The following is a 27,988-nucleotide window of genomic DNA, read 5'->3' as shown; positions in this document are numbered from 1 at the left end:
ATAAAATCACAGTGTGTTGAATATAAAGACAACCCAAAAAGCGTGTATATTGCAATTTACAGGACATCAGGCAGTTGGCAGTACTACTTCCTACTTTTAATGGGTCCTCAATTTCCTTCCCTAACAAAGCAATCTCCAAAATGTTTTGGGAGGTGTATCTCCTGTCGCTTCTTTCTCTCATACAAACGGTAGGTTTATCAACAAAAATAAGAATAGCCACACGTATAAATAGCACAACATTTATCGGATGGCAGATTTTCTTTTGTTACACTCGATTTATACCCACTCCTTTGCTGCGACAGTCTAGCTATCTTGAAACGAATGACGTGGTTTATCAAAATCGCACCGGTTTACGAAAGTTGATTCGTTCACCAGCTAACGTTAGCTACAAATGACAAGACATCTCAAACGTTAACACTTACATACTACACTTTAACGCAAACCCGATTTAACGCGAGTTGTGATAGATGAAAGACTGAAGTGACAAAGGAAAGAGCCAACCACGGCGAGACAGTCAGCAGCTGAGATTATGCAAACATTCTACCTAGCTAACCTCATTGTTGTGTTTCTGTGAAGATGAACGCGATAATTTAAACGGGTTACATGCACACGACTCAATGATGTGTATATAATAAACACGTGTATATAAATTCATGTTTACGTACGGAATTTCCACAACTTTACTTCGTGTTAGTGTAACCGATGTGAAATGGCTAGTTAGTTAGCGGTGGTGCGCGCTAATAGCGTTTCAATCGGTGACGTCACTCGCTCTGAGACTTGAAGTAGGGTTGCCCCTTGCGTTGCAAGGGCCGCGGCTTTTGTGGCACGATGGGTAACGATGCTTCGTGGGGTGTCAGTTGTTGATGTGTGCAAGGGTCCCTGGTTCGAGCCCAGGTTGGGGCGAAGAGAGGGACGGAACCTACACTGTTACATTAGTAATGGATGCTCAATGAAAGTAACTGTCCTGATTTGTCGTAGAAGCTTGCTAAAAAACTTGAGCAAGCCTTCCTTCATGAACTGGCCTCAGGAAAATGGTATAGAATCAGCTTGATCCCCTCTGTTGAAGACACTTGGACCTTTTTTGACATTTTCAGTTGTATTGTTAACAAACGCGCCCCCATAAAGAAAATGAGAATTAAAAACAGGTTAAGCTCCTGGTTCGACCATGATCTTGCAGAGTTACTCCACCTCAAGAATTGCATTTGGCGAAGGGCTCAGCACCACACACTCAGGCTGACTGGCTCTCGTTTAGGCGAATGAGAAATAAGTACACTCAGGCTGTCCGGAAGGCCAAAGTTAGTTACTTTAAGGAGCAGTTCTCTCTCTGGGTCTAACCCCAAGAAGTTCTGGATAACGGTTAAAGACCTGGAGAATAAACCCTACTCACAGCTGCTCATGTCCCTTAAAGTTGATGTGGTTGTTACTGACAAGAAGAACATGGCTGAGCTCTTTAATCACCACTTCATTAAGTCAGTATTCCTATTTGACTCAGCCGTGCCTTCTTGCCCATCCAACATTTCCTCATCTCCCACCCCTTCTAATGTGACTAGCCACTGTGCTCTTCCCTCTATTTCCCCTGCAACGCTACAAAGTTTCTACCTGCAGGTGTTCACTGAGTCCAAGGTGCTGAAGGAGCTCCTGAAACTTGACCCCCAAAAAACATCTGGGTCAGATGGTTTAGACCCTTTTTTTCTTTAAAACTTCTTATGGGCAGGTGGGACGGTAGCGTCCCACCTGGCCAACATCCGGTGAAATTGCAGAGCGTCAAATTCAAAATACAGAAATAGTCAAATTAAACATTCATAAAAATACAAGTGTTATACATCGGCTTAAAGATGAACTTCTTGTTAAAACAAGTCAAAATTAGGCTCAGTAGTGTGTGTGTGTGGCCTCCACGTGCCTGTATGACCTCCCTACAACGCCTGGGCATGCTCCTGATGAGGTGGCGGATGGAGACACCTGAAACCCCACCTCTTTAAGGAATACATGGGATAGGATAAAGTAATCCTTCTAACCCCCCCTTAAAAGATTTAGATGCACTATTGTAAAGTGGTTGTTCCACTGGATATTATAAGGTGAATGCACCAATTTGTAAGTCGCTCTGGATAAGAGCGTCTGCTAAATGACTTAAATGTAAAATGTAAATGTCTCCTGAGGGATCCCCTCCCAGACCTGGACTAAAGCATCCGCCAACTCCTGGACAGTCTGTGGTGCAACGTGGCGTTGGTGGATGGAGCGAGACATGATGTCCCAGATGTGCTCAATTGGATTCAGGTCTGGGGAACGGGCGGGCCAGTCCATAACATCAATGCCTTCCTCTTGCAGGAACTGCTGACACACTCCAGCCACATGAGGTCTAGCATTGTCTTGCATTAGGAGGAACCCAGGGCCAACTGCACCAGCATATGCTCACAAGGGGTCTGAGGATCTCATCTCGGTACCTAATGGCAGTCAGGCTACCTCTGGCGAGCACATGGAGGGCTGTGCGGCCCCCCAAAGAAATGCCACCCCACACCATGACTGACCCACCGCCAAACCGGTTATGCTGGAGGATGTTGCAGGCAGCAGAACGTTCTCCACGGCGTCTCCAGACTCTGTCACGTCTGTCACATGTGCTCAATGTGAACCTGCTTTCATCTGTGAAGAGCACAGGGCGCCAGTGGCGAATTTGCCAATCTTGGTGTTCTCTGGCAAATGCCAAACGTCCTGCACGGTGTTGGGCTGTAAGCACAACCCCCACCTGTGGACGTCGGGCCCTCATACCACCCTCATGGAGTCTGTTTCTGAGGTCATTTTGCAGGGCTCTGGCAGTGCTCCTCCTGCTCCTCCTTGCACAAAGGCGGAGGTAGCGGTCCTGCTGCTGGGTTGTTGCCCTCCTACCGCCTCCTCCACGTCTCCTGATGTACTGGCCTGTCTCCTGGTAGCGCCTCCATGCTCTGGACACTACGCTGACAGACACAGCAAACCTTCTTGCCACAGCTCGCATTGATGTGCCATCCTGGATGAGCTGCACTACCTGAGCCACTTGTGTGGGTTGTAGACTCCATCTCATGCTACCACTAGAGTGAAAGCACCGCCAGCATTCAAAAGTGACCAAAACATCAGCCAGGAAGCATAGGAACTGAGAAGTGGTCTGTGGTCACCACCTGCAGAACCACTCCTTTATTGGGGGTGTCTTGCTAATTGCCTATAATTTCCACCTGTTGTCTATTCCATTTGCACAACAGCATGTGACATTTATTGTCAATCAGTGTTGCTTCCTAAGTGGACAGTTTGATTTCACAGAAGTGTGATTGACTTGGAGTTACATTGTGTTGTTTAAGTGTTCCCTTTATTTTTTTGAGCCGTGTATTTCAACTGAACAATAGCGTCTTCAATAGAAAGGAAAAACAACGAACGGCGCGCAATCGGTCACTCGCTCAAACAGCTCTGGTTCATTCTAGAGTCCACTGAAAGAATGGTCTCATTCTTCCTCATTATTCAGAATACAAGCCTGAAACAATGTCTAAAGACTTGACATCTAGTGGAAGCCATGGGAACTGCAATTTGGGTCCTATCCAAATACATACAGTATAGGCATTCAATGGAAAAGTACCCACATCAAAAATATCCCAGTTCCTGGATGGATTTTCCTCAGGTTTTTGCCTGCCCTATCAGTTCTGTTATACTCACAGACATTATTTTAACAGTTTTGGAAACTTTGGAGTGTTTTCTATCCAATACTACCATGCATATGCATATCCTAGCTTCTGGGCATAAGTAACAGGCAGTTTACATTGGGCACCTCATTCATCCACAATTCAAAATACTGACACCTACCCAAGAGAGGTTAAGGTTGCTGTCTCTATCATAGCCAAGCCTATCTCAGACCTTTTTAACTTGTCTCTCCTCTCTGGGGAGGTTCCCATTGCTTGGAAGGCAGCCATAGTTTGTCATTTATTTAAAGGGGGGAGATCAAGCTGATCCTAACTGTTATAGGCCTATTTCTATTTTGCCCTGTTTATCAAAAGTGTTGGAAAAACTTGTCAATAATCAACTGACTGGCTTTCTTGATGTCTATAGTATTCTCTCTGTTATGCAATCTGGTTTCCGCTCAGGTTATGGATGTGTTAGTGCAACCTTAAAGGTCCTCAATGATGTCACCATTGCCCTTTATTCTAAGAAATGTTGTGCTGCTATTTTTATTGACTTGGCCAAAGCTTTTGATACAGTAGACCATTCCATTCTTGTGGGCCGCCTAAGGAGTATTGGTGTCTCTCTGAGGGGTCTTTGGCCTGGTTTGCTATCTACCTCTTTCAAAGAGTGCAGTGTATAAAGTCAGAACATCTGCTGTCTCAGCCACTGCCTGTCACCAAGGGAGAACCCCAAGTCTCAATCCTAGGCCCCATGCGCTTCTCAATTTACTTCAACAACATAGCTCAGGCAGTTGGACGCTCTCTCATCCTTTTATATGCAGATGATGCAGTCTTATACTCAGCTGGCCCCTCCCTAGATTTTGGGATAAATTCTCTTTACAACAAAGCTTTCGTGGTGTCCAACATGCTTTTTCTGCCCTTAACCTTGTTCTGAACACCTCCAAAATAAAGGTCATGTGGTCTGGTAAGAAGAATACCCCTCTCCCTGCAGGTGTGATTACTACCTCTGAGGGTGTAGAGCTCGAGGTGGTCAACTCCTACAAGTACTTGGGAGTATGGCTAGACGGTACACTGTCCTTCGCTCAGCACATATCAAAGCTGCAGGCTAAAGTTAAATCTTGACTTGGTTTCCTCTATCGTAATTGCTCCTCTTTCAACCCAGCTGCCAAACTAACCCTGATTCAGATGACCATGCTAGATTACGGAGACGTAATTTATAGATCGGAAGGTAAGGGTGCTCTCGAGTAGTTTCTGTGAAATTGTTAGATTACTTGTTAGATATTACTGCACGGTCGGAACTAGAAGCACAAGCATTTCACTACTCTCGCATTAACATCTGCTAACCATGTGTATGTGACCAATAAAAATGATTTACCATTCAGCCATCAGATTTGCCACCAATGCTCCTTATATGGCACATCACTGCACTCTATACTCCTCTGTAAACTGGTCATCTCTGTATACCTGGTGCAAGACCCACTGGTTGTTGCTTATTTATAAAACCCTCTTAGGCCTCACTCCCCCCTATCTGAGATATCTACTGCAGCCCTCATCCTCCACATACAACACCCGTTCTACCAGTCACATTCTGTTAAAGGTCCCCAAAGCGCACACATCCTTGGGTTGCTCCTCTTTTCAGTTCGCTGCAGCTAGCGACTGGAACGAGCTGCAACAAACACTCAAACTGGACCGTTTTATCTCCATCTCTTCATTCAAAGACTCAAACATGGACACTCTTACTGACAGTTGTGGCTGCTTTGCGTGATGTGTTGTTTTCTCTACCTTCTTGCCCTTTGTGCTGTTGTCTGCCCAACAATGTTTGTACCCTGTTTTGTGCTGCGACCATGTTGTGTTGCTGCCATGCTATGTTGTTTTAGGTCTCTCTTTATGTTGTGTTGTCTCGCTTGTCGTGATGTGTGTTTTGTCCTTTATTTATTAGGTTTTTTTTTTTTATCCCAGCCCCCACCACCGTAGGAGGATTTTTGCCTTTTGGTAGGCCATCCTTTGTAAATAAGAATTTGTTCTTAACTGACTTGCCTAGTTAAATAAATGTGAGATTCCTCCACATTACTGATTGGTATGCCAGCCTATACTCTATATGTGACACTGTTGTGGCTAAATGGAGATGTACTTAAGAATAAGTGATGTGACAACCAATCCAATGTCTCCCATTGTCTCCTGCTCAGCTGTCGGCATATGGAGCCAACTTGTCCTCAGAGTCATGCAGGGAGCTGGGCTTTTCCAGCAACCTCCTGTGCAGCTCCTGTGACCTGCTGGGGGAGTTCAGCCTGAGCTCGATCCAGCCTGTCTGCAAACAGTGCTGCCAGCAGGAGGCCCATATGGAGTCCAGGAAGGTAAGACATGAGGCTGCATTTAGACTATCTATGGGTATATCAATTGTTGTTGTCTCTGTCCATTCATCTGCACTTATTGGAAAATAATGTGCTGGAAGCTCATTAATAGCCTGAGTTTCACCCGGTCAGTCCTACTCAGACCAGTGCCGAGGAGAGGCGAGGAGAGGATGTAGTGAGCTGTATAAGCAAGGATCGACTATGTTACTTACGTGCATGTCATGGGATCAGCTACAGTGCCTTCAGAATGTTTTCACACTCTTTGATTTTTGTTGTTGTTGCATTTAGTTGTTACAAAGTGGGATTAAGATAGATTTAGTTGTCTTTTTTTGTCAATGATCTACACACAATACTCTCAAAGTTGAAGAACAATTCGAACACTTGAAAAAAAATAGAATGTTAAATAACTATCTTGTATTCAACCCCCTGAGTCAATACATGTTAGAATAACCTTTGGCAGCTGTGGACTAAGCCTGGTTAAGTCTCTAAGAGCTTTCCACACCTGGATTGTGCAGCATTTGCCCATTTATTCGTAAAAACATTTTTTCAAGCTCTGTCGAATTGGTTGTTGATCATTGCTAGACAACCATTTTCAAGTCTTGACAGATTTTCAAGCAGATTTAAGTCAAAACCTTAACTTGGCCACTCAGGAACATTCACTGTCTTCTTGGTAAGCAACTCCAGTGTAGATTTGCCCTTGTGTTTTAGGTTATTGTCCTGCTGAAGGTCAAAATCAAATTGTATTAGTCACATGCGCCGAATACAACAGGTGTAGACCTTACAGTGAAATGCTTACTTACAAGCCCCTAACCAACAATGCAGTTTACAAAATACGAATAAAAAATAAAAGTTACAAGTAGTTAAAGAGCAGCAGTAAAATAACAATAGCGAGACTATATACAGGGGGTACTAGTACAGAGTCAATGTGCGGGGGCACCGGTTAGTCGAGGTAATATATACATGAAGGAAGAGTTATTAAAGTGACTGTGCATAGATAATAACAGAGAGTAGCAGTGGTGGAAAATAGGGGGGGAAATGCATTTGATTAGATGTTCAGGAGTCATAAGGCTTGGGGGTAGAAGCTGTTAAGAAGCCTCTTGGACCTAGATTAGCGCTCCGGTACCTCTTGCCGTGTGGTAGCAGAGAGAACAGTCTACGACTAGGGTGGCTGGAGACTTTGAGAATTTTTAGGGCCTTCCTCTGACACCGCCTTTTGTTGAGGTCCTGAATGGCAGGAAGCTTAGCCCCAGTGATGTACTGGGCTGTACGCACTACCCTCTGTAGTGCCTTTCTGTCGGAGGCCGAGGAGTTGCCATACCAGGCAGTGAAGCAACCAGTCCGGATGCTCTCAATGGTGCAGCTGTAGAACGTTTGGGGATCTGTAGACCCATGCCAAATCTTTTCAGACTCCTGAGGGGCAATAGGTTTCACGTGCCCTCTTCACGACTGTCTTGGTGTGCTTGGACCATGTTAGTTTGTTGGTGATGTGGACATCAAGGAACTTGAAGCTCTCAAACTGCTCCACTGCAGCCCCGTTGATGAGAATGGGGGCGTGCTCGGTCCTCTTTTTCCTGTAGTCTACAATCATCTCCTTTGTCTGGATCACATTGAGGGAGAGGTTGTTGTCCTGGCACCACACGGCCAGGTCTCTAACTTCCTTCCTATAGACTGTCTCGTTGTTGTCAGTGATCAGGCCTACCACTGTTGTCATCGGCAAATGTAATGATAGTGTTGGAGTCGTGCCTGGCCGTGCAGTCATGAGTGAACAGGGAGTACAAGAGGGGGCTGAGTACGCACCCCTGGTGGGCCCCTGTGTTGAGGAGCAACGTGGCGGACGTGTCGTTACCTACCCTTACCACCTGGGGGCGGCCCGTCAGGAAGTACAGGATCCAGTTGCAGAGGGAGTTGTTTAGTCCCAGGGTCCTTATCTTATTGATGAGCTTTGAGGGCACTATGGTGTTTAACGCGGAGCTGTAGTCAATGAATAGCATTGAAATCGTCTCCCAGTGTCTGGTGGAAAGCCGCCTGAACCAGGGTTTTGCCTGTGCTTAGCTTTATTCCGTTTTATTTATTTTTATCCTGAAAATCTCCCCAGTCCTTAACGATTGCATACCCATAACATGATTCAGCCACCACTATGCTTGAAAATATGGAGTGGTACTCAGTAATGTATTAGATTTGCCCCAAACATAACACTTTGTATTCAGGACAAAAACTTATTTTTTTGCTGTGTTACTTTAGTGCCTTGTTGTAAACAGGATGCATGTTTTGGAATATTTGTCTACTGTACAGGCTTCCTTTTCACTCTGTCAATTAGGTTAGTATTGTGTAGTAACTACAATGTTGTTGATCCATTCTGAGTTTTCTCTTATCACAACCATTAAACTCTAACTGTTTTAAGGTCCCCATTTGCGTCATGGTGAAATCCCTGAGCGGTTTCTTTCCTCTCCGGCAATTGGGTTAGGAAGGACCCCTATGTCTTTGTAGTGACTGGGTGTATAGGTACACCATATAAAGTGTAAGAACTTCACCATGCTCAAAGTGATATTAAATGTCTGCTTTTCTTTGCAAGACATTGGAAACCTCCCTGATGTTTGTGGTTGAATCTGTCTTTGATATGTACTGCTCAACTGAGGGACCTTACAATTATCTGTATGTGTGGGCTACAGAGATGAAGTAGTCATTGAAAATCATGATAAACACTATTATTGCACATAGTGAGTCCATGCAACTTATTATGTGACTTGTTAAGCAAATATTTACTCCTGAACTTATTTAAGCTTTCCATAACAAAGGGGTTAAATACTTAATGACTCAAGACATTTCCGATTTTCTTTTTTAATTGTAAAAATTTTGAAAAACTTTTATTTTACTTTGACAAACCTACATTTGAATTCATTTTAAATTCAGGCAGTAACACAACAACATTTTGAAATAGTCAAGGTGTGAAGACTTTCTGAAGGCACTTAGCTCCCTCAGTTGAAACTTGTGCCCCTCAGTTTTAGTTTTATGTCCCTGTATAAAAATTGAAAAAAAAGTTCAAATGATTTGAGTGACAGGTTAGCGACGAGAATACCGATTTTGCGCCGTCAGCACAATAGACAGAGCACACCACGATGTGTGTAGGGGTGCTATGGAAAGCCACTGGGGCACAGAGTTTCCGTTAGCAGGTAATTGCTGACTTTTGGCCAATAAAATAAATTGTCCGGGGCTGCTCCGCTGCTGAGGAGAGAGGGAGAGAAAGCGAGAGAGAAGCCTTTGCCTAGGCTAGTGTTGATTGCAAAGATGGAGGCCTTTTTCATTGAAGTGAAACAAAAGTTAGAGTATGGGTATAGTGAAAAGCCTACAAGGCAGGGCTCCAGACTGCAACCCTTTAGTCCCTTTTTGCGACCATTTGACACCTGCCTGTGGGAATTTTAAAAATGAATTGGTTGCATTTGCATGGGCTGTACATTCACCACCTCACTAAAAACAGCCTATTTATTTTTTAGGAGGCTAAAACCACGATTTAGTCAAACAGTAAAGTACTTTATCGTCATGATTCCTGTAATGAAAGTGTCTGCCTGCCTGCCTGCTCATGTACCTGTTTCACCGGGGCCTGCTGCTGTGTCGAGCGAGTCACACTCTCTCATTTCCCAGAGGGACAAATGCTCCGTAAGTGTTATGATTGAATAACATTTTAAAATCCAATTGCTGGGGAAACACAGCTATCCTGTTGTCACAGCTGGGAAGAGGATGCTCTTAGCTTTCTGTAGGTTTACTTTCAATTTCTCAACTCTCAATTATGAGTTGGATAGCAAATGTACAGTTAGATGAATACATTGCTACTTTGTGTGCGTTTTATCTTTAGTTTGTGATCTACAGTGTATTCGGAAAGTATAGTACCACCAGAGATTCAGTTATATGGATTTTTGTCCATATTGCTCAGCTCTTTTTATTATTAGATCGCTGTAGAGGCTATGATTGCTGGGAAGATAATTATCTTTGGGTCTTTTCACCATTATCACCTGACCAGTGGAGGCTCCTCAGAGGAGGAAGGGGATGTCCATCCTCAGTGAATTTCATAACAATTGTGAAAACATTAAAGTTATCCTTTTTAGATAAAACTATACTAAATATATTCACTACACCAAATAATTGATTAAAACACACTGTTTTTGCAATGGTCTACAGTAGCCTCCGTGGCACTCTGTAGGGTATCACCGTGGTGTAGCCGGAGGACTAGCTAGCTTCTGTCCTCCTTTGGGTACATTGACTCTAATACAAAACCTAGGAGGCTCATGGTTCTCACCCCCTTCCATAGACTTGCACAGTAATTATGACAACTTCCGGAGGACATCCTCCAACCTCAGAGCTCTTGCAGCACGAACTGACATGTTGTCCACCCAATCAAAGGATCAGAGAATGAATCTAGTATTGAAAGCATAAGCTACAGCTAGTTAGCACTGTATAAAATGTGCTGAGTAGTTCACTCAGAAAGCAAGAGAGACTATAGTTGGAAAGTTTTGAACAAGTTCATTTAGAGATAAAAAAAAACCTCACGCCCTGTTGTAAATTTTAGTAGAAGAAGACTTTCTTTCCCGCTTCAGTTTTAACCCAAGGAATTTTCTTTGTTAGAGTTTCGGCGGGAAAAGTCTTAACACGGTCAAACGTGAATAATGGAACAATAATTGGAAAACTATGGAGCTATGGAAAACAAATGTAATATTGGTTTTCATTTTGTGATGTCATTGACTGTATGAACAAAATACTGTAACTTGGAAAGTATATCCCCTTTATCTGTCAAGTTTCCATCCAATACGTTGTGCATATAATATGGGAAATGATGAACGTATTTTTGTTAAGATATGAATGTGATTTTAGGAGGTATAATTGAATCTATCTCCTATAAACTGTGCATAAGTAAGTAGCAACGCCCCGACAAGGTCAGAGAGCATGGCATGCTGACGGAACCGTCCCCTATGCTTCAAACTATCCAATCATACTATGAGTCTCAAATCACTATATTTGCCGACTATCATCATCAATGGGAACCGTCAACACGGCTGGCTGTATTCCAGAGTGAACTTCAGTAGAAGAGACGGGTCCGGACTCTTACAAGCGTGCCGCTGAAAGGCCACTAGCCATTCTTGGGGGAGGCCCCCCCTTGTGGCCCCCCTAAATGTGGAGTATGAAATCATTTTTACATAACTAATTTTTGCAATTTTTTTTTTACATCCGTTATTAGACAGTGGCAACGATGATGATTATGAACATGGTCTTTTGCCTGCTAATGCCTGCAATGCAGTGAAGAAAACGATATGACAACAATAACATCTAATGTAACTGGCCCCTCTAACAGTACAACTGGCCCCAGCTTGGCCCCCCCAGTTGAAATGGTCTAGAACCGCCACTGTGAAAGGCCAACCCACATCCGTCCTAAGAAGGCCTGTTTCCAACAGAGATAAACGGCAAACACAGGCACTCATAAGTAAATACATTCATGATTTCGAATTCCAAATGGGCGGCAGTTTGTGTGCAAAGTATATGATTCATGTGTAACTTGGGCGGCAGGTAGCCTAGTGGTTAGAGCGTTGGGCCAGTAACCAATATCTCAATTCTTATTAGCCAATGCCCGACACGGGATACAAGTGAAGACAGACGCAACTGCTCGCGTCCATATCGAATTTAGAAGCGCATATTGAAGATGTTGGAAGAACTGTCCACATTTACTATTCGTCAGCCAACAAGATGAGTAGGCCTAACGAACAGCAAAAGCACTAGCCTATGTCAATCTACTATCCCCCATAGTACAAAAGTTGACTGATTTCTGTGCGAGAAATAAATATTCCAAACATAGTCTGGGACAGTTGTGAGATGCGATAGATCCCAGAATTAATACAATCACTAGCATAAAAAAAAAGCAACAGACCAGAACTTTTAGCTTACATTTTTTATAAACTATTAGGCTATTTCTACACATTTATAAGTGCAGCAATGCGCACACTGCGATCAATTGGCAGGAAAACACCGATCGCAAATGTGATTATGCATGTAATGCTTTTATTATAAAGGTGCATTTTTTTTCTGCAAAAATTATCTTCCCCAAACTTGAAACTGACACGCTGCCTATGTATACCAGTTAGGCTCTACACCCGTTGTAAAGTGGATTCATTTCCTTACTTTTAAGTTATTTGGCCACTTTAGTTGTGATACAAACCTTATCAAAACATGTAGGCATATGGGCTAGGCTACATGAGGTGTGCGACTATGATTTTTTTTAAAGTTGAGGAAAAAAGGCATGCACTGCTACTTGCCTTACTGCAAAAAAGCTGGGCATCATTCACAAGTGATAATATATAATTAACAAGTGATAGGCTAATATTGTCACCCATCAGACTATTCTTGATTTAATCTAGTCTTTAGATATACTAAATTATACATGCATACATACATACATACATACCTACTCATTCCAGGGTTTTTCTTTATTTTTACTATTTTCTACATTGTAGAATAATAGTGAAGACATCAACTATGAAATAACACACATGGAATCATGTAGCAACCAAAAAAGTGTTAAACAAAATATATTTTAGATTATTCAAAGTAGCCACCCTTTGCCTTCATGGCAGTTTTGCACACTCTTGGCATTCTCAACCAGCTTCATGAGGTAGTCACTTGGAATGCATTTCAGTTAGCATGTGTGCCTTGTTAAAAGTTCATTTGTGGAATTTCTTACCTTCTTAATGCATTTGAGACAATCAGTTGTGTTGTGACAAGGTAGGGGTGGTATACAGAAGATAGCCCTATTTGGTAAAAGACCAAGTCCATATTATGGCAAGAACAGCTCAAATAACCAAAGAGAAACGACAGTCCATCATTGACTGACCTTCATGTCTTAAAGCAATCTGGAAAATGTCAAGAACATTGAAAGTTTCTTCAAGTGCAGTCGCAAAAACCATCAAGCGTTATGATGAAACTGGCTCTCATGAGGACCGCCACAGGAAAGGAAGACCCAGAGTTACCTCTGCTGCAGAGGCTAAGTTCATTAGAGTTACCAGCCTCCAGAAATTGCAGACCAATTAAATGCGTCAGAGTTCAAGTAACAGACACATCTCAACATCAAGTGTTCAGTGGAAACTGCGTGAATCAGGCCTTCGTGGTCTAATTGCTTCAAAGAAACCACTACTAAAGGACACCAATAAGAAGAGACTAGCTTGGGCCAAGAAACACGAGCAATGGGCTGGTGGAAATCTGTCCTTTTGGCCTGATGAGTCCAAATTTGACATTTTGGAGAGTGATGGAGTGCTGCATCAGATGACCTGGCCTCCACAATCACCCGACCTCAACCCAATTGAGATGGTTTGGCATGAGTTGGACCGCAGAGTGAAGGAAAAGTAGCCAACAAGTGCTCAGCATATGTGGGAACCCTAACACTGTTGGAAAAGCATTCTAGATGAAGCTGGTTGAAAGAATGCGAAGAGTGTGCACAGCTGTCAAGGCAAAGGGTGGCTACTTTGAACAATATAAAATATATTTTGATTTGTTTAACACTTTTTTTGGTTACTACATGGTTCTATATGTGTTTTCATAGTTTTGATGTCTTCACTGTTTTTCAACAATGTATAAAATAGTAAAAATAAAGAAACCCTTGAATGAGTAGGTGTGGCCAAACTATTGACTGACTGGTACTGGGTGTGTGGCTAATTTTTGTGTCAGCCAGGTAGGCTATACTCATGTTGTAAAGATAAGCATTGTGCTTAATATTAGGACAGTTGAGAAATAAATATAGTAGGCATAGCTTATAGGAAGCTGATGGGATCCTCTTTCTAATAGAGGCCATTTATCTCGGGTTTTCTCACGCAATTGCGTAGCCTATAGAATTGTTGTGCAACATGAGCTCGTGGGCTCTCTTTTACATTACATTTGCTTTGATGTCAGAGTGATTAGAAAGACAATAGTGATGAGTACCAGGTTTGGTAGGCTACTAATGACCATCCGCATCAGAGCTCGCAGAAGCCTAATGACCGTGACTAAACGGACACGTTGAACAGCCCTACTCCCTCATCTTAAACGGCAACGACCGCCAATGCAGCTTACGTGCCCCAGTGTTTGAAACTTGGTCAAATGTTGCAGTTAACGCAGTATCAACCACACTACCAACGGTGCCACTCTATCCTTAACAAGCCTTCGACTACTCAAATAGACTAAAATCTGATTCAGGTGGTGGAGTACAAAACAACTGTCATTTCTGCTTGATTAAACTAAGCCCATGTGCTGCGGTATCCTAGCAACACTACTTAGGAGAGCAAGCCTACAGAGAGCAGTGTGAGCAGCAGCACACCTCATGTCACTTCTTGATTATTACCTCAGTCCTGTAATGTATAATTATACAGTGGGGGGAAAAAGTATTTGATCCCCTGCTGATTTTGTATGTTTGCCCACTGACAAAGAAAGGATCAGTCTATAATTTTAATGGTAGGTTTATTTGAACAGTAAGAGACAGAATAACAACAAAAATATCCAGAATAACAACAAAAATATCCAGAAAAACACATCTCAGAAATGTTATAAATTATTAGCATTTTAATGAGGGAAATAAGTATTTGACCCCCTCTCAATCAGAAAGATTTCTGGCTCCCAGGTGTCTTTTATACAGGTAACGAGCTGAGATTAGGAGCACACTCTTAAAGGGAGTGCTCCTAATCTCAGTTTATTACCTGTATAAAAGACACTTGTCCACAGAAGCAATCAATCAATCAGATTCCAAACTCTCCACCATGGCCAAGACCAAAGAGCTCTCCAAGGATGTCAGGGACAAGATTGTAGACCTACACAAGGCTGGAATGGGCTACAAGACCGTCGCCAAGCAGCTTGGTGAGAAGGTGACAACATTTGGTGCGATTATTCGCAAATGGAAGAAACACAAAAGAATTGTCAATATCCCTCGGCCTGGGGCTCCATGCAAGATCTCACATCGTGGAGTTGCAATAATCATGAGAATGGTGAGGAATCAGCCCAGAACTACACGGGAGGATCTTGTCAATGATCTCAAGGCAGCTGAGAACATAGTCACCAAGAAAACAATTGGTAACACACTACGCCGTGAAGGACTGAAATCCTGCAGCGCCCGCAAGGTCCCCCTGCTCAAGAATACATATACATGCCCGTCTGAAGTTTGCCAATGAACATCTGAATGATTCAGAGGACAACTGGGTGATAATGTTGTGGTCAGATGAGACCAAAATGGAGCTCTTTGACATCAACTCAACTCGCCGTGTTTGGAGGAGGAATGCTGCCTATGACCCCAAGAACACCATCTCCACCGTCAAACATGGAGGTGGAAACATTATGCTTTGGGGTTGTTTTTCTGCTAAGGTGACAGGACAACTTCACCGCATCACAGGGACGATGGACGGGGCCATGTACTGTCAAATCTTGGGTGAGAACCTCATTCCCTCAGCCAGGGCATTGAAAATGGGTCGTGGATGGGTATTCCAGCATGACAATGACCCAAAACACACAGCCAAGGCAACAAAGGAGTTGCTCAAGAAGAAGCACATTAAGGTCCTGGAGTGGCCTAGCCAGTCTCCAGACCTTAATCCCATAGAAAATCTGTGGAGGGAGCTGAAGGTTCGAGTTGCTAAACGTTAGCCTCGAAACCTTAATGACTTGGAGAAGATCTGCAAAGAGGAGTGGGACAAAATCCCTCCTGAGATGTGTGCAAACCTGGTGGCCAACTACAAGAAACATCTGACCTCTGATTGCCAACAAGGGTTTTGCCACCAAGTACTAAGTCATGTTTTGCAGAGGGGTCAAATACTTATTTCTCTCATTAAAATGAAAATAATTTTATAACATTTTTGACATGCGTTTTTCTGGATTTTTTTGTTGTTATTCTGTCTCTCACTGTTCAAATAAACCTACTATTAAAATTATAGACTGATCATTTCTTTGTAAGTGGGCAAACGTACAAAATCAGCAGGGGATCAAATACTTTTTCCCCCCACTGTATGCCACTTGGCAAACACTTTTCCTAAAGTGACTTAACAGTAAATGCATACGTTTATACTGTGTATGGGAACCCTCCAGAGCACCACCCTCTTGACAACTGTGCCACAAAGGACAACATGTACTGTAAGGCTGTGGTTGCCATTTTCCATGTTGAGCTAAAAACATCACATTTCTGCCCCTCTTCTTAATCCTTAGGAGACCTGGGAGATGGCACTACTACATTCTACTGCATTATTAATATTTGCGAAAGGACTTTGTATGGTTTTAATGAGCCTCGATGAGCATAGAGGACATTTGTCAATCAAATCTCTCTGTTTGTCCAGAAATGATCCTTCAGTTGCACCTACGGCCCTGCTGCCTCTCTGCAGGCTAATATTACTGTCGCTCCAGATGCATTAGTAGAGCAAGCCAGCAATGGCCTTTTGGGTTTTGGCCCATTCTAATGAGTTTTTACTCAAAGCGTTTTAGAAAATGCCCAAGAAATGGGCATTACATTAGGGATGGGCATGGTTATTTCAATATGGTACTTCCACTTATACCATGGTATAGTCTGACTCATGAAAATGTACCATGGTTTTAGCCTTGAAGTATGGTGGTACTGCCATGCACGCTAATAATAATAATAATAATATTATCGCTTAATTTATACCATGGTAGTTGTGGATCATGGAAATTCCATGGTTTTAACCTGCATTATACATTCTACCATGGTAATGCACAATTATGAAAAATGGTACCAATAATTATCATATGGTACCATCTTTATTAATTGTGCGTTACCATAGCACAATGGCAGTATAATACATTAAATAAATACCCCCCCAGGTCAAAAGAGGTTGGTATTATATTGATTCATTTATATAATCATATGGGCAAGTTTGTAATGAAGTCAGAGGCAGGCTTCTTTTGTTGGTCCCAGTTTGTCTGTAACATCAAAGAAAAAGGGCAATAGTTGCTGTGAAAAAGGGGTAGTAATTTCTGTATTAATAGTACTGTTTTTGCTCATGTTTAGGTTTCCTGTAGAGGGAGGGAAAGACCAAATTTTTGGCATTTTGTAATTTACAGTATTTATCGGCAAGGGGTGTTGTGCTTGTTTTGGCCCGCAGAGGGAGCCGCTCGCTCTAGTTGTTGCATCACGCACTCTCGCGCTAACCTGCCTAGTAAGTGAGTCAGTTGATTGAGAGCCAACTGAAAATTGTATTGAAGAGGGAAGCACCAGAAACTATTTCCTCACGGACCCTTGTAAGCGCAGAACGGAACATGGCTACGTTCAATCCTCGCGCCTTTACATCGCTGAAGACCGTGTACCTCTAGATAAAATCATTTAAATTGAATCCCCGCATGTCGTGGGCCATTTTTGTAACTTTTTTACATTTATTAACCTGTTGGGGCTAGGGGGCAGTATTTGCACGGCCGGATAAACGTACCGATTTAAACTGGTTACTACTCTTGCCCAGAAATGAGAATATGCATATAATTGGTAGATTTGGATAGAAAACACTAAAGTTTCTAAAACTGTTTGAATGGTGTCTGTGAATATAACAGAACTCATATGGCAGGCCAAAACCTGAGAAGATTCCATACAGGAAGTGCCCTGTCTGACAATTTGTTGTCCTTCAGTTACATCTCTATCGAAAATACAGCATCTCTGCTGTAACGTGACATTTTCTAAGGCTTCCATTGGCTCTCAGAAGGCGCCAGAAAGTGTAATGGGGTGTCTGCTGTCTCTGGGCGAAGAACAGCAGGAGAATTTGTGAGTGGTCAGCCTGGGAACAGTGACACTGGAGATGCGCGTTCATGAGAATTCTCCATTTTTTTCTTTCAGCCTTTGAATGAATACAATGTCGCCCGGTTGGAATATTATCGCTATTTTACGAGAAAAATAGCATAAAAATTGATTTTAAACAGTGTTTGACATGCTTCGAAGTATAGTAATGGAATATTTTGACATTTTTTGTCACGAAATGCGCTTGCGCGTCACCCTTCAGATGGTGACCTGAACGCATGAACAAAACGGAGTTATTTGGATATAACTATGGATTATTTGGAACCAAAACAAAATTTGTTGTTGAAGTAGAAGTCCTGGGAGTGCATTCTGACAAAGAACAGCAAAGGTAATCCAATTTTTCTAATAGTCATTCTGAGTTTGGTGAGGGCCAAACTTGGTGGGTGTCAAAATAGCTAGCCGTGATGGCCGGGCTATGTACTCAGAATATTGCAAAATGTGCTTTCGCCGAAAAGCTATTTTAAAATCTGACACCGCGATTGCATAAAGGAGTTCTGTATCTATAATTCTTAAAATAATGTATGTATTTTGTGAACGTTAATCATGAGTAATTTAGTAAATTCACCGGAAGTTTGCGGTGGGTATGCTAGTTCTGAACATCACATGCTAATGTAAAAAGCTGTTTTTTGATATAAATATGAACTTGATTGAACAAAACATGCAAGCGTCCCACCTCGCCCAGACAGGTTAAACTAGGCAAGTCAGTTAACAAATTCTTATTTACAATTATGGCCTACCAAAAGGCCTCCTGCGGGGACGGGGGCTGGGATTAAAAATAAAATAAATATTGGACAAAACGCACATCACGACAAGAGAGCCAACACAACACTACATAGAAACCTAAGATGACAAAGCATAGCATGGCAGGAACACATGACAACACAGCATGGTAGAAACACAACATGGTAGCAGCACAAAATATGGTACAAACATTATTGGGCACAGACAACAGCACAAAGGGCAAGAAGGTAGAGACAACAACACATCACGCAAAGCAGCGACAACTGTCAGTGTGAGTGTCCATGATTGAGTCTTTGAATTAAGAGATTGAGATAAAACTGTCCAGTTTGTATGTTTGTTGCAGCTCATTCCAGTCGCTAGCTGCAGCGAACTGAAAAGAGGAGCGACCCAGGGATGTGTGTGCTTTGGGGACCTTTAACAGAATGTGACTGGCAGAACGGGTTTTGTATGTGGAGGATGAGGGCTGCAGTAGATATCTCAGATAGGGGTGAGTTGGGCCTAAGAGGGTTTTATAAATAAGCTTCAACCAGTGGGTCTTGCAATGGGTATACAGAGATGACCAGTTTACAGAGGAGTATAGAGTGCAGTGATGTGTCCTATAAGGAGCATTGGTGGCAAATCTGATGGCTGAATGGTAAAGGACATCTAGCCGCTTGAGAGCACCCTTACCTGCCGATCTATAAATTACGTCTCCGTAATTTAGCATGGGTAGGATGGTCATCTGAATCAGGGTTAGTTTGGAAGCTGGGGTGAAAGAGGACGATTACAATAGAGGAAACCAAGTCTAGATTTAACTTTAGCCTGCAGCTTTGATAGTACACTGTCCTCTCAGCACATATCTAGCCATACTGCCAAGTACTTGTAGGAGTTGACTACCTCAAGCCCTAAACCCTCAGAGGTAGCAATAAACCTGTGGGGAGAGGACTATTCTTCTTACCAAACCACATGACCTTTGTTTTGGAGGTGTTCAGAACAAAGTTAAGGGCAGAGAAAGCTTGTTGGACACTAAGAAAGCTTTGTTGTAGAGCATTTAACCCGTAATCTGGGGAGGGGCCTGCTGAGTAGAAGCCTGTATCTGCATATAAGTGGATGAGAGAGCTTCCTACTGCCCGAGCTATGTTGTTGATGTAAATTGAGAGGTGTGGGGCCTAGGATTGAGCGTTGGGGTTCTCCCTTGGTGACAGGCAGTGACTGAGACAGCAGATGTTCTGTCTTTATACGCTGCACTCTTTGAAAGAGGTAGTTAGCAAACCAGGCCAAAGACCCCTCAGAGAGACACCAATACTCCTTAGCCGGCCCACAAGAATGGAATGGTCTACCGCAGGGGTGCCCAACCAGTCGATCGCGAGATGATTATACATTTACTCAAATTCAGCCACACAAATCAATGCCTGTAATCTTTCTGTTTTAATGTTCGACAGTCCTCCATTCACAGCAATGTCTGAAAAGTCAGGTGATTTACATAAAATATGACCAGTCCCTGCCCACTTATTGACGTATGCCGAGTTTGCGTGTGTCAGGTTCCCCATGCCAACTCCAAGTCGAGGTCACGGTGATGCCAGGCAGGTAGCTAGCTAACTTTGTAGCCAGATGTGTCCTTAAGTTGTGTGGTCAACACGCAGCAATAATGAGTGAAGGATACAGAAAACAGGAATGAGTGGAGGATTATTTTTTCATCATGTCCAACTCAAAATGTGTGTGCCTCATCTGCCATAATAGCATCGCTATCCAAAAGAAAGGTAACAGAACGCCATTTTAAAACCACACACAAAAGCCCAGGAAAGTGATTTTCAAGCAAAGACTGAATTACGACTAAGAAAGGTATAAGAACTAAAAAAATCAACTGGCAGCGCAGAAGTCAATTTTCACAAGGCCTGTGACTAAAGGGAAGGCGGCAACCATAGCATCTTGTCGCGTTCTTGCTAAGCATAAAAAGTTGTTCAAACATGGGGAGATGATCAAGGAAGCAGTTATTGAGGCTGCAGACTCGCTGTTTGGGGATTTTAAGAATAAGACTGAAATTATGGCTGCCATCAATGACATTCAGTTGTCCAGAAATACGGTGACAAGAAGATGTGGGAATAGCGGAGAACCTCAAGGATCAACTGAAGAAGGATATTGAAAACTGCGAGTGTTATTCCCTACAGTGTGACGAGCCCACAGATATGGTAGATGTGGCACAGTTATGCATTTTTATCCGAATGTTATTTGACAACATGAGTACAAAGGAGGAACAACTCGTCATTTTGCCACTAAAAGGACATACAAGGGGCGAAGATATTTTTCAAGCTTTTATGGAGTTTGCTAACAAATTCCAACTGCCCTTTTTTGTAAGCTTGTTTCCATTACTACCGATGGGGCACCCGCTATGGTAGGCCGCATTAGTTAGTTCGTTGCATTGTGCAAACGAGATGATTCTTTCCCGGACTTTCTTAGTTATCACTGCGTAATTCATCTGCAAGCTTTGTGCGGGAAGATGTTAAACATGAAAGAGGTGATGGATGTTGCGATGAAGATTGCTTGTTCTATTCAAGCAAGAAGTCTACAGCGGAGGCTATTTCGCGCTCACTTAGAAGAGACTGAAGCAGAGCACACAGACCTGCTGCTGCACACGGATGTGCGATGGCTGAGCCGAGGGACATTTTTAGGGAGATTCAGTGAGTTGTTGCCTGAAATCAATGAGTTTCTCAAGGTCTCCAAACATGCAGAATATGCACAGCTAGAGGACACACAGTGGCTTCTGGATTTAGCTTTTCTCACTGACCTAACTTACATGCTTAAAAACCTCTTGGGGCTATGTGGGACGCTAGCGTGCCACCCGTGGTGCACCCTATCAACAGCAGGTGCATTTCAAGAGCGGCAAATTTGAAACCAAATAAATGTCAAAATTCAAATTTTTCAAACATACAACTATCTTACACCCTTTGAAAGATAAACATCTCCTTAATCTAACCACGTTGTCCGATTTCAAAAAGGTTTTACGGCGAAAGCATAAAGTTAGATTATGTTAGGAGAGTACATTGACAATAGCTGTGTGTAATGTTTTGTCAATTCAAAGACAGGCGTCACCAAAACCATAAAACCAGCTAAAATGATGCACTAACCTTTGACAATCTCCATCAGATGACACTCCTAGGACATTATGATAGAACTAAAAATGCATGCATTGTCTATCAAGTTCATATTTATATCCCAAAACAGCGTTTTACTATGGCGTTGATGTTCAGGAAATCGTTTCCCTTCAATAACCGGCAGTCAAGTCAGCACCACAAATTAAATAATTAAAATTAGAAAACATTGGTAAAATATTATATTGTCATTTAAAGAATTATAGATTTACATCTCTTGAACGCAATCGACTTGCCAGATTTAAAAATAACCTTACTGGGAAATCACACTTTGCAATAATCTGAGCACTGCGCCCAGAAAAATACGCTTTGCGATACAGACAAACGGCCATGTTGGAGAGATCGAAAATACTATGTAAATAATCCATTACCTTTGATTCTCTTCATCAGATGTCACTTCCAGGAATCCCAGGTCCATAACGAATGTAGTTTTGTTCAAAAAAGCTCATCATTTATGTCCAAAAAGCTCCGTGTTGTTAGCACATGATCTAAGCCCGCCGGACTTCACTTCATGAACGAGGGGAAAAAATATATTTACGTTCGTTCAAACATGTCAAACGTTGTATAGCATAAATCATTAGTGCCTTTTTTAACCAGAACATGAATAATATTCAAGGTGGACGAATGCATTCTCTTTTAAAACGTATTGGAGCGAGGGTACCCAACATGACCTCGCGCGCCAGAGTCTAATCGGCCATCACCGTTCCAAGGCTCTTGTTCGGTCAGATCTCATAGTAGAAGATTCAAAACACTTTGTAAAGGCTGGTGACATCTAGTGGAAGCAATAGGAAGTGCCAAAACATTAATCAGCCCCTGTGTGTTTCAATGGCATAGGCTTAAAGGTAATTCAACACATCAGGTATCCACTTCCTGTCAGAAAATGTCTCAGGGTTTTGCCTGCCAAATGAGTTCTGTTATACTCACAGACACCATTCAAACAGTTTTATAAACTTTAGGGTGTTTTCTATCCATATATAATAAGTATATGCATATTCTAGTTACTGGGTAGGATTAGTAACCAGATTAAATCGGGTACGTTTTTTTATCCAGCCGTGAAAATACTGCCCCCTAGCCCCAACAGGTTAATGAAATGAATGTAAAGCTGCAAGGAAAAGGCAAACATGTAATCAACATGATCAGCTCTGTGAACACTTTTAAATGCGAACTACAACTGCTCACGAGAAAGCTGCAACGTAAGGACCTGCACTTCTTTCAACACATGCATTCAGAACTTGAACGTCAGGGCAAGGATACAGCACAGCTTGACAATGCACGTTACTTGGAGCAAGTCCAGAGCATCTCATCTGAGTTTGACAGTCGTTTCACTGACTTTGCATCACGTGAGTCTATTGCCACATAAATGTGCTTGCCGTTTGGCACAGACATAAATTTGGAAGTCGTTGCCTCCAAAATGGGATCACTTTTTCAGTTGGACACAGCTATAGCAGAAACTGAAATTCTCACCCTTCAAAATGACATTCAGCTGAAATCCAGGGCAACCACTGAGATGAAGGAAGATTTCTGGGAGCTACTGCTAGAGGAGAAGTATCCCAACATAAGAAGATGTGCTCACAACCTACCTCTGTGAGTCTGCATTTTCTCATATGAAGATAAAGTCCAAGTACAGATCTACTATGACTGATGACCACCTTGTGGCCTGCGTGAGACCTGCAACAAGCTGCTAAAGCCCTAACTATGAAAAACGACTTGCCTCCACCCAATGCCAAAAGTCACACTAAGGTAGGAAATGAAATTAGTTGCACTTACACTTGTGGAAAACATGTTATTGGTCTACATTATATTTATGTATCAAATGGGTATCAGAGTGGCAGGTCCATACTCAGTGGTGTGTTGCATTTCATACATTTTGATGGTTGGTTTAGATTTAGAGACTGGTAGACCTCAACAGGCTGGCAAATTTAAAAAGTAGATCTCACATCAAAGAAGGTTGGGCACACCTGGCCTACCGTATCAAAAGCTTTGGCCAAGTCAATAAAAATAGCAGCACAACATTGCTTAGAATCAAGGGCAAAAGTGACATCATTGAGGACCTTTAAGGTTGCAGTGACACATCCATAACCTGAGCAGAAACCAGATTGTATACCAGAGATAATACTGTAGACCTCAAGAAAGCCAGTCAGTTGATTATCAAAAGTGTTGGAAAAACTTGTCAATAAACAGGGCAAAATAGAAGTAGGCCTATAACAGTTAGGATCAGCTTGATCTCCCCCTTTAAATAAAGGACGAACCGTCGCTGCCTTCCAAGCAATGGGAACCTCCCCAGAGAGGAAAGACCGGTTAAAAAGGTGTGAGATAAGCTTGTTGACGATAGGGGCAGAAACCTTAAAGAAGAAAGGGACCAAACCATCTGATCCAGATGGTTTTTTGAGGTCAAGTTTAAGGAGCTCCTTTAGCACCTTGGACTCAGTGACCGCCTGCAGGGAGAAACTTTGTATCGGGGCAGGGGAAGAAAAGGGAGGAGCATCGGGGCTAGTCGCATTAGACGGTGTGGGAGATGAGGAAATGTTGGGCGGGCAAGGAGGCATGGCTGAGTGAAATAGGAATCCTGACTTAATGAAGTGGTGATTAAAGAGCTCAGCCATGTTCTTCTTGTCAGTAACAACCAAATCAACTTTAAGGGACATGGGCAGCTAAGCCGCTATTTTTTTGGTTTGATAACAAATGACATTTTTAGCTAGTCATGTTACCCAGCCTAGTCAGTGGTAGCTAGCTAGGTACACATTTTGGATGGTACAGGAACTGAAAAGGAATAGGCTACTCAAAGAGATGCTTCAAAGGTAGGCTGCATATGCAAGAGAGAGTGTATGTGAGAGAGCAGGAGTATGAGAGAGCAAGGGTGTGGGAGGGAGAGTGTGTAGGCCTATGTTTGTTAAGTTATTTGAACAGTACAGATGGTTAGTGTTTTCATAACATTGTTGGACACGTTTTTTATTAAAAAAAAATAATAATTAAGATCTTTGTTTTTTATTGATTTATTTTCCCTATAGTCACATTTAGAATGGCTGAAGCTTTAAGTACTGACGAAGTTTAAATGCGTGCACACACTTTTAAGAACATTGATAGGGAATAGGCCTACTTAAACATTGGGAAGCTGCAATATTTAACTTTTTGGGTGACCTGACCCAATTCAAATAGAAATGTGTTACAGATCTGTCATTCTCATTGAAAGCAAGTCTAAGAAGCGGTAGATCTGTGCTTCCTGTTCTTAAGTTTCGTTTTTGCGTCTTTTACTTTCGGTTTTGTACACAAGCTTCAAATGGCTGAAAATACAATTCTTGGTTACTGAAAATATATTTAACAGCCGTTTAGGTGGTACAATGATTCTCTACACTATACATTGCTTGTTTTGCCACGTAAACTGAAATTAGGTGAACTATTCTCAATTTCGCTGCCAGGAAATGGCAGAGGGATTTCTGCATATTGCACCTTTTTAATAGCTGTATGTTAGGGACGTTTGTGTTTATGGTGAAAATGCTCTAAAAAAAAAATCTGATGTAGATCATTTTGTTTTCGTCCCTTACAATCAAAGCATAGTATGACTTTAACTCAATGCCCTGCTTTTTAAATAGAATAATCTTTCTTTAGTGTCAAATTTGAGGAAACGTTTTTTAAATTATTTACTAATACTTTCCAAGTGGGGAAACTTGGCCCTCGTCTTTCTACAACAAGTTTCCAATTCTGAAATGTTTGTCTGAGTTCCGACTTGTCTTGAACGCGGAAATAGCAATGAATTAATGACTGATCTCTTGTATGTCGTCACTTATAAACTTGACGTTCTTAAAGTGTAAAATGTTCAATGTAATGCATCTCAATAGGTAGTATGTAGAAACCTAATGAGAAACTTTTTATCATTTTTGCTTTTTGTAACAAACAAATGTCTTTATAGTGTTAAATATTAGTTTACAGGGCACATGTGATTTCAAAAGTAGCTAGAAATGTATATAGGCTAAATCTCAATCAATTTAGAAATCTTATTTTCTGGTGCTCCTAAACTTTGTTGTGCTCCTAACTTTTTAAAGTTGGGAGCACCAGTTCTACCAATGGAAAATGTTAATTTAGAGACCTGTCTGTGTCCAAGGCTTTGTCGATATGCACCCATAATCAACAAAACTGTGACTTCCTACCATTCAGTGTGTTGTGAGAATAAATGTTGCTGTCCGTCCTGGCTTAGGGAAAAGGAAGCTTGCTGGTGTAATTTAATTTGTGTTCCCAGTAACAGCGTGCCTGTGAAATACTGCTGTGACACTCCAATTTCCGCTAAGTTATTGTGTTTTGGTGTGGAGCTTTGATTACCAGCGGGCCACAAAGCTGCCATCCGTCAGAACCTTTCCATATGCAGAGGCTCACAGTTTAATGACCCTGATGAAGAGCCTGTCTACCACGTTTATGAATCAGACTGCCCAGAATCACATTATCCCAACTCAACGCCAGGAGCTTCTCTGTGGGTGGGCATCAGTGTGTAAAAATGAATAGTCAGGAAGGTAGTTGGATTGTTTATTGGCCAAATGATTGCGAAGATAAATCTCAGCATTGGTTTAGGACAAAGGTGCTCCAATTCTTGAGGGCCGTAGTCCTGCTGTTTTTTTTTTTTTCTCTCCCTGGCAATTAATGAATGAATTAATGTCATTGACTGACCAGTGATGGCTAGTTACCACGCATGTTTAAAAAGGCAAGGAGGAGAACTAGCTTGTGGCCCTTGACGTCTGGAGTTGTTTTTCTGGTTTTAGTGATGAGCTGATATATTAGTCAAATGTCTTCTTTTTTTTAATTGATGTGAGCTGAGCTCCCAGGGCTTAGTCTTCCTCCAGTAGAACAACATGGACACCCTGAGCCGCACCCTGACCAACCAACCGTACACTACAGGACTTAACACAGTACTTTCCCCTCCACAGCTCTACCCTGGGGCCATCCTGGAAGTGTGTGGATGAAAATTGGGGAGGTTCCCTCAAGTCCAAGGTGAGTTGTGTCGACATGTTGTCGCGGGACCACCTATCTTGTAACGCTTATTGGTGTCCGTTGTCATCTTGGTGTCAGTTGGCTGTGAAGGGGCTGTTATTGAGGCCTGCCTTTGTGTGGGGTAGAGCCTCGGCGCTCTCTGCCTTATGGCACTGTTTGTGTTTCGGACAGCTGTACGCTCGCCTTCACAACTGTGGTCCCTTTTAACTTGATTACCGAATAATGTTTTCCCAACGGTTTCTGTTTACAAGCTTTGTGCCAAAAAAAATAGAACTGTCCATCAATTGATTAATTCATTAGACCTTTTGATATTGTTGACCTTTTGTGTCCACAGCTTTTGTCAGGTCTGACAAGCCGAAGATGTTCAAGGGTCTTCAAATTAAGGTACAGCATGAATTGTAGATACTCTTGCCTGTTGCGTACAATTAATTAGCTGAGTTAAATACAGTAAAGAAGTGGTTGTTTCTCTGACAGCTTTTATACAACTTTGGAATGAAAACCACATTGTCTTGAACATAATCTCCTGTCATTATGTAAAAGCATGAACCCTATGCTACACCGTATAGGGAGTTTTTATTATCTTATAGGCATTACAATGGCTGTTGGAATTGGTTAACTTTGTTTGGCCGTAGTCCTGATAGTCCTCTGCGTGTTTTTTGTTTCAGTATGTGAGAGGCGCAGACCCTATACTAAAGCTGCTGGACGATAACGGGAACATCGCTGAAGAACTCAGCATCCTCAAGTGGAACACGGATAGTGTGGAAGAATTCCTGAGCGAGAAGTTGGAAGTATATAATACCGATTTGTAGTACTCGTCACCAACATTTTTTGTGCTCTGTTTTGGATTTTATTGTTTAAAGGGACTGCACTATTGGACTTTTCTTTGTATTCTTTGATTTTGTGAACTGACATTGTGCCAGGATGTAAAACGGCTGTTTATAGATTTGTAAAGATTGGTGAAGTACATGAACTTACCTGCAAAATACCTGGCATTAACATCAAAATTATTGGAATGAAGTAGCCAAAGAGAGACTAAAGATGTTCACTGCTTGGTACCTATTTTGTTGTTTATTTGTTCTCCCATCTGTCAGTTGTCTCTGTAGTTTAAAAAAATATATTACTTGTGGGATCTTAGAGGGGGGGGGGGGGTCGTTCGCTTCATGCAGATGTTTTGGGGAGGAACACATTAGTGAAGGCCTCACAGTAAACCACATTTTGGGATGTGAGACCCGATGTCCCTGTGTGTCACTCTGGGCATCTTGCAGTGGAGAGAGATTGGATTCCCCAGTGTGTGAATTAGAAAGGGGAGGAAAAACGCTACAATTAATAAAATGTCTCATGTTATTTTTTTTTATGGTTTGTGTCTTCTGTTCA

General features: G+C 42.2%; 1 pseudogene across 1 annotated transcript; it reads left to right on the top strand.

The window, feature by feature from the left end:
* The first annotated feature begins 50 nt into the window (after positions 1–50).
* On the top strand, positions 51–27,963 carry LOC106568991 (selenoprotein F-like; annotated as a pseudogene). The gene is made up of 5 exons (XR_001320427.3): positions 51–188; positions 5,822–5,989; positions 26,551–26,614; positions 26,949–26,998; positions 27,280–27,963. The product of XR_001320427.3 is annotated as a selenoprotein F-like (transcript).
* Positions 27,964–27,988: the final 25 nt, after the last annotated feature.

This window comes from Salmo salar, chromosome 14, assembly GCF_965601325.2.
Source record: "Salmo salar chromosome 14, fSalSal1, whole genome shotgun sequence".
In the NCBI taxonomy this organism is placed as follows: Eukaryota; Metazoa; Chordata; class Actinopteri; order Salmoniformes; family Salmonidae; genus Salmo; species Salmo salar.
The sequence above is the reverse complement of the archived record's forward strand: the minus strand, read 5'-3'. Positions and strand labels throughout refer to the sequence as shown.